Source organism: Sinocyclocheilus rhinocerous, unplaced genomic scaffold, assembly GCF_001515625.1.
Source record: "Sinocyclocheilus rhinocerous isolate Xijiao unplaced genomic scaffold, SAMN03320098_v1.1 scaffold6, whole genome shotgun sequence".
NCBI lineage: Eukaryota > Metazoa > Chordata > Actinopteri > Cypriniformes > Cyprinidae > Sinocyclocheilus > Sinocyclocheilus rhinocerous.
In genome coordinates, this window is record NW_015661999.1 from 187,816 (window position 1) to 194,469 (window position 6,654).

General features: G+C 35.6%; 1 protein-coding gene across 2 annotated transcripts in view; it reads left to right on the plus strand.

Annotated features, from left to right (window-relative positions):
- The first annotated feature begins 3,155 nt into the window (after nt 1-3,155).
- LOC107727196 (contactin-2-like) overlaps nt 3,156-6,654 on the plus strand; it is a 36,084-nt gene continuing 32,585 nt past the window's right edge. For both annotated transcript variants that reach the window (XM_016536987.1, XM_016536988.1), the window contains exon 1: nt 3,156-3,390. The gene's annotated coding sequence lies outside the window, so the exon portion shown is untranslated. The remainder of the gene's footprint in view (nt 3,391-6,654) is intronic.

Below are 6,654 nucleotides of genomic sequence, written 5' to 3' on the forward strand. Positions count from 1 at the left end.
GGCAAAGGGTCATAAAGATCTGTGCCTTTTCTGTTCTTTCAGCAACACGTAAACATACACTGAGTGACAGGTTTTCTACTGACATCAATAGCTATTCATTACATGGCCTGAACAAAGAGAATCAGAATACGTATCACATCAGGCAGGCGGACAAACACAGTCTCAGTCCCTGAATCACATGCACGCCGCCACAGTCTGTGACAGCATCGATGAGATTTGTAGAGGCTTCAGCAGTCAAAATGAAAATTAATACGACAGCAGGGACCGGCGCGCACAGTCAATCAGGGTCTAGGCTCTTAGTACTGGCCTGGTGAGGTCCAGTTTAGATGGGCAGTGTCAGTCTCTGGGGACAAGGGCACTGAAAAATGATCACATCCTCTTGTCTGTGTACAAGAGAGCCAGGGGAGAATGAGGAGTCTGGAACTTCCTGGAATCTTTTAGAATAAATTAATTTTAAACCATCATGTTCCAGAATCATTTGCCACGGCCTGACAGCCATTTAATCTCTCGTTTCATGACTTCATGCTGAGACAACGAGATCAATTAACAAATCTCTTTGTCCTTCTGAAAGCAACAGATGGAGCTCAGCTCGCCTACAGAGGGTTTGGAGCCAGCCGATACAGTAAGCCAGGAATGACCAGACAGAAACACTGTCAGCATAATATTCAATTCATGTGGCTTGGTAAGTTGGTTTTTGTTATGTTGCAGGTGGATACGACTATTGGCATGCCTGAAGCATCATGGAAAAGCAGACATTTTTCAACATTTTTCATGTCAACCATGATTCATTTAATCTGTTATGCACAAAAAGTGGACAAAAATATACAAAAAAGTAAAAGTTAAACCTAAGTAAGTAGATATGTAAAAGTATAAAGTTTCCATTTAGCAAATCATGTGATTTAATAAAAATTATATATATATATATATATATATATATATATATAATTTGAAATACATATATACAGATTATGAAATTATAACACAGTCTCAGTCCCTGAATCACATGCACGCCGCCACAGTCTGTGACAGCATTGATGAGATTTGTAGAGGCTTCAGCAGTCAAAATGAAAATTAATACGACAGCAGGGACCGGCGCGCACAGTCAATCAGGGTCTAGGCTCTTAGTACTGGCCTGGTGAGGTCCAGTTTAGATGGGCAGTGTCAGTCTCTGGGGACAAGGGCACTGAAAAATGATCACATCCTCTTGTCTGTGTACAAGAGAGCCAGGGGAGAATGAGGAGTCTGGAACTTCCTGGAATCTTTTAGAATAAATTAATTTTAAACCATCATGTTCCAGAATCATTTGCCACGGCCTGACAGCCATTTAATCTCTCGTTTCATGACTTCATGCTGAGACAACGAGATCAATTAACAAATCTCTTTGTCTTCATCTGTGCCAACTGCCAAGCATCTCTCATTGCATTTTGTGTTCGCATACAAACTTCAATTTCAAGATTAGTTTATTACTGAATTAGGCCCTTGAGCAACTTTTGCCTGAAACTAGTTTTGTAATCATATTATGTCTGTATATTTGTGTTCCAGTGTCCAATTTTTCAAAACCAATTATTAAAAAAAGAAGAAATTGGATGTCATATATCTATGCTGGGTATCTTTGCTCTGTTCTAAAGAAAATATCCTTTGGCATTTAATAAAATGAGTGATAGTCTAAGTTTGGCTTTTTAGTCTAAAGTTTTGAGTAGATTTATTAGGCCAAAACGAAGTCCTTCAAAAGAAATGTTCTCTCAGTCATTCATTTTTCCAACCAATAATGTATCTTTTCCTATAGATCTTCCTTGTATTACCAATAAAAAGGTTAAGAAAAACCCAGAGAAAAATTGTATTGCTTTCATGTTGCTCTTTTATTGCTTATGAGCCTTGATTGAGTTGTGTTTCAAGAAAGTATCAGCTTTATTTCAAATGTTTCTCCTTTAATTCCTCGAGAGGAATAAAAATAGACACATATGAGATAGATTTTCACACACAGTAAAAGTTTAGAACTATAAAATTAATAGATTGTTTGGTCTTAGTATTGAGATATCATGATTTTTATTGCAAAGACACTGTAAAGATCTCTTATGATACACTTTATGAGAGACTTTTTTTCAAATTGTATTTTTTAAATATTTAAATAATATTTAAATATTAAATATTAATATTTAAATAAAATTAAATAAAATTAAATAAATAAAAAAATAAATTTTTTTTCAAATACTTTTTTGGCAAATTGGTGTCTAAAGGTACGGTCACATTTACTGTTTCTCAGCAAAATTTTGCAGTCGAAATCCAGTCATTTTTAATAGGAATCCACACAATCGAGAGTTTTGTGAGGGCGAAAGATTACCATGTACAGATTTTGCCACGGGTTCAGGTTGTGCAAATTTGCTGTGTTGACCAAAAGAAAGCTGCTTGATTTATGCTTTTGTGTACATGACTAAACTTTTGAGAATGGGCAATGGATCTCTTTGGCCTGCGAAATTTTGTGCACATTTAGCCAATGTAACTGTACCTTAATTTGCATGAATTCTTATAATCTCACTCTTACGTTTTTGTATGATCTGCTTACAAGGTGGACCATCATGCTTATTTTTTTTTCTAAAAATCACACTTTTTTTTGTATGATTCACATTGTACGAATTAATACAAAATTGCCACATCATAAAACAGTCACATTTTCTCATGAGATTGTGATTTTTCTGTCATAATGGGAAGAAACAAACCTTCAGTCATTAAATGAGTAGGCCTGCCTTTTCGTGGTTTACTACTTTCAGAGAGAAACATATGCAGCAGAGTTGTGTAATATTGTTCAAACATTATTCCGAGTCTTTATGAATCAGTGGTGGCGGGAATATCAACATGAACAAAGACTGTGTGGTTTGAGATGTGAGGGTGTGTGCATATTGTGCCATTGGGGTTTCATTAGAGAGGTGTGAAGGGGTGTGTTAGTGTATTTTTGTGTGTGGACGAAGGGTATAGACTTTACCTCCTTTGAGGAAACCTACCTTCTTTGTGTACATTCACTGTGTTAAAAGGGAAAAGACATTCATTTACTTGCGTTGCATTAATTGTATTCCCTCATTTGTATCAAATGTAGACTGAGAGGAAGGGAGAGAGAGAGTGAGAGAGAGAGAGAGTGGGAGGAGGGAGGAGGGGAATGATTGAGGCTATTATGAAAGGAAAATAGAGACAGAGTGACGAAGAGAGATCGTGTCGCGCAGACGAGAACATCCTTATTGCGACAGGGAGCTGCAGTTGCTTAAAGAGAGAGAAAAAATATTTTAAAATTAGAAAAGGCCAGTGGCCGTTATTGACGCAGAGCGCGCGCGGCACCAGCAGCGTCACTGGAGCAGGCAGAGACGCGAGCACGTCCTCACTCAAAGCGGTTTTACAAAGGTAAGAAAGCGCTTTTAAACCTTCATCTTTCGAAACGTAATGATCCACTTAACAATTTCATTTATATGGCATTTTCTTCGCCATTTGCCTGTTTTTGTGGCACAATCTCGGACGACAAGCGCTGTGTTTATATTCTGCTTTGAGTATTGAAGCGTCCCATAATAATAATCTCTTAGAAAGGGATTGCGCAATACAGTCTAGCGGAATTATATTTATGAATATTTCGGTTAACTATGCAACACTGTGTAGTTATTAGGAGGCCTATATGAAATAAACACGTCTGTTATAAAATAATGGGGTGGACTGGTGAACGGCTAGTAACGGTGATGACCCTCATTGAAATCATAGCGGCTGATAAGCGTGAGTCTTACCTTAAACACCTGTGCAAACTGCTGGCCAAAGACAAACATAAATTACTCTTTGAGAAGTCTGTTATATACCAGAAGTGATGTTATAGGAGAGAGTCGGAGCAGTTAACACTGCATAACGTTGTACGTTTTATATTGCAATAAAGATACATACTACTCATACTGTATGTTGAGGAGACCGGGGCTAGTTGTCACACGAGGAAGTTTAGAGTCAAAGGTCCAAATTAGACAAATGTGTGTTTTCTCTAGCTGTTGTTTTATATGTTGGTTTCACACAGCTTGTGCGAAACTATTGGCACATTAATATTGGGGCAAGCTGTCAGATTTAGTCTAATCTAAATCTCATAAATAAATGTATACGATTTATTTATTACGATATTATTTGTAAAAAAAACAACATTTTTTTTATGAATTGTTTTGTTTATAATTGTTTAGTTTGGCTAAAAAGCCTATAATAGGTGTTTAATGGCAGGTTCCAATGTGACAACTTACCCCATATAAGTCTTTTTTTTCTTCGGCAAAAGTTTTAAGGTGTGTGTCTATTCAGAAATATAATAAAAATAAAAATAAACCTTAAATAAACAATACATGTTTAAATAGAAATTTTCTTTATAGAGTCATGTACTAGCCTTGAAACATTATTCATTAAGTTGAAATATTAAAGGATAACAATAAAGGCATTTTCAGTTAAGTCATCTTCAGCAATAGAGATGCACCAATTGCAATTTTCTTCGCCGATTCTGATTTCCGATTGTTTGGAAGTGTGACCTGCCGATAACGATTTTTGCCAATTCCGATTTTCTTTCTAAGAACTATAATTGACAGCATATACAAACAAAAATCTATGCAAATTTCAATGCAAAAACTGTTTACATAATAAAATAAATTATTAAACATTACAATTCCCCCAATCTGGACTAAGTTACAGATTCTCACTTAAACAACTCTCAAAATAAAGTGCTCTGTGACTGGAAAGAGGAAGAAATAGTTAACTTAAAACGAGTTGCTGTATGCTAACTTAAAATTTTATTACTGTATGTAATAAAACAGATGTCATTTCCCACTATGTTTATTTATGTTCATTTTTTCCCCTAACCTTATTAAATTGTCATCTTTCACATCAAATTCTTACTTTGTTTCAATTAATTCAGTTAGAATAATAAGAAACTGTAGAGTTGTTACCATTCAAATTAAATTAGTATTAACAAACTCTATCTTTCCACTGCTGAGGAAACAGAAGCTGCATCTGAAGTGGCATTATATGCATTTACACAGACAGTTTGATGAAGCTGAGGTGCCATAAATACATTTACACTGCAAAATTTCAAATGCATAAATAATTGTATAAGATACTCATTATAATCATTGATGCTGTCTACAGATAGATATATATACATTGGTCTACACTGGATGCGGCGTGGTATGACACGACAAATCCCCGACAGAAAACTGCTGCTGCATTCTATTTATGACGTATTGTTCCTCTTGCAGTGATCTGTAGGCTGCTGATTTTTGTTCGTGTTATTCAGCTGCAACAGAATGCTTTGTAAAAAGACAGAATAAATGTTTGACATCTAAATGTTTGACCTAATTTTTTTCATATTGGATTTTTTATCTTATTGGAATCGAAACTAGGAATCGATAAGAATCGGAATCGATAAGCAGAATTGGAAACGGAATCAATAAAATTCAAACGATACCCAACCCTACATATGAGGTCAGCGCTGCGCATGCGCTGCTCAGAAGTGACGAACATGGAAGCGCAGGGGAGAGATCAAAACAAAACAACGGTCACGAATTAGAAGTACAAAACGAGGATTTGTAAAGAAGAATGTCAGAGAATTTCGATATAAGCCAAGAGGAGACTGGTTTTCCTTTGCTAAAGTAAGGAAACTTTGCTTCCTTTGATCCTGTAAACAAACGTTTGTTTTCACGAGACTCACCGGCGCATGTGCAGCGCTGACCTCATACGTCATCAGGCCGGAACTGCTTCCCCCGGAGTATTTTTTTTTTATGGATGGGCGCTTTTTATAGGGTTGGGTACCCAAAGGTACCTTTTTTCGGTACTTTACTCTCTGTGTAATTACAAAAACATTTATTTCAGTGAAAAAATAAGTCCAAAAGTCTCAATTTCAACATTTTGAACAATAGGGCCCTACAAACTTTTTCTTTCTTTCTTATCCCCCCCAGAAATTCTTTCTGAAAATCAAATGAAGGCTTTAAACATTTATTTTAAATCAAATGAAAATTAATTTTTTATTTTTTGGCAAACAAACTGAGGTTTACTGTTGAAATTAATACATGGAAGAAAAATTGTGTGAATATTCCTTTAAAACATTAATTGTATTAGCTATTTTTTTCTACAATTAAGTGATTAATCTGGTTGTAATATTTATTTTTATCATTTAATTGTTTTATCTAAATTTGATAGAAAATGTAATATTTAAAGATGTACATTATACTGTACAAAACTAATACAAGAGTAATATATTTCTGTTACATGTTAAACCATACTTTTATTTTGACAGGTTGCGTCAGTATTTGTGTGGTTAACAAAACCGCGTTTCCGTCATTCATACATACAGAGGCAAGCGGAACATGCAGGATTCATATTTAAACCGTCTTTTTGCATTTTAATATTCACAGACACTAGTTCATATCGCGATTCGAATTAAGTGGCAGACTTTAGATTTATTCGTCCAAAATTGACGAATTACGTGGCATTCCGTTATATAGAGTAAATTACGTTTTTATGAATGGACTTCGCGATCCCATCCGCGTTTTCGCAGAAACCATATGGCCCTAGAAATGTAACCACACTTCACAACATTTCGGCTTGCCCTGTGTGTTGTTTGAACGAGTTGCAGGGGTGACATCACGTCACAGGGTCTCTCTT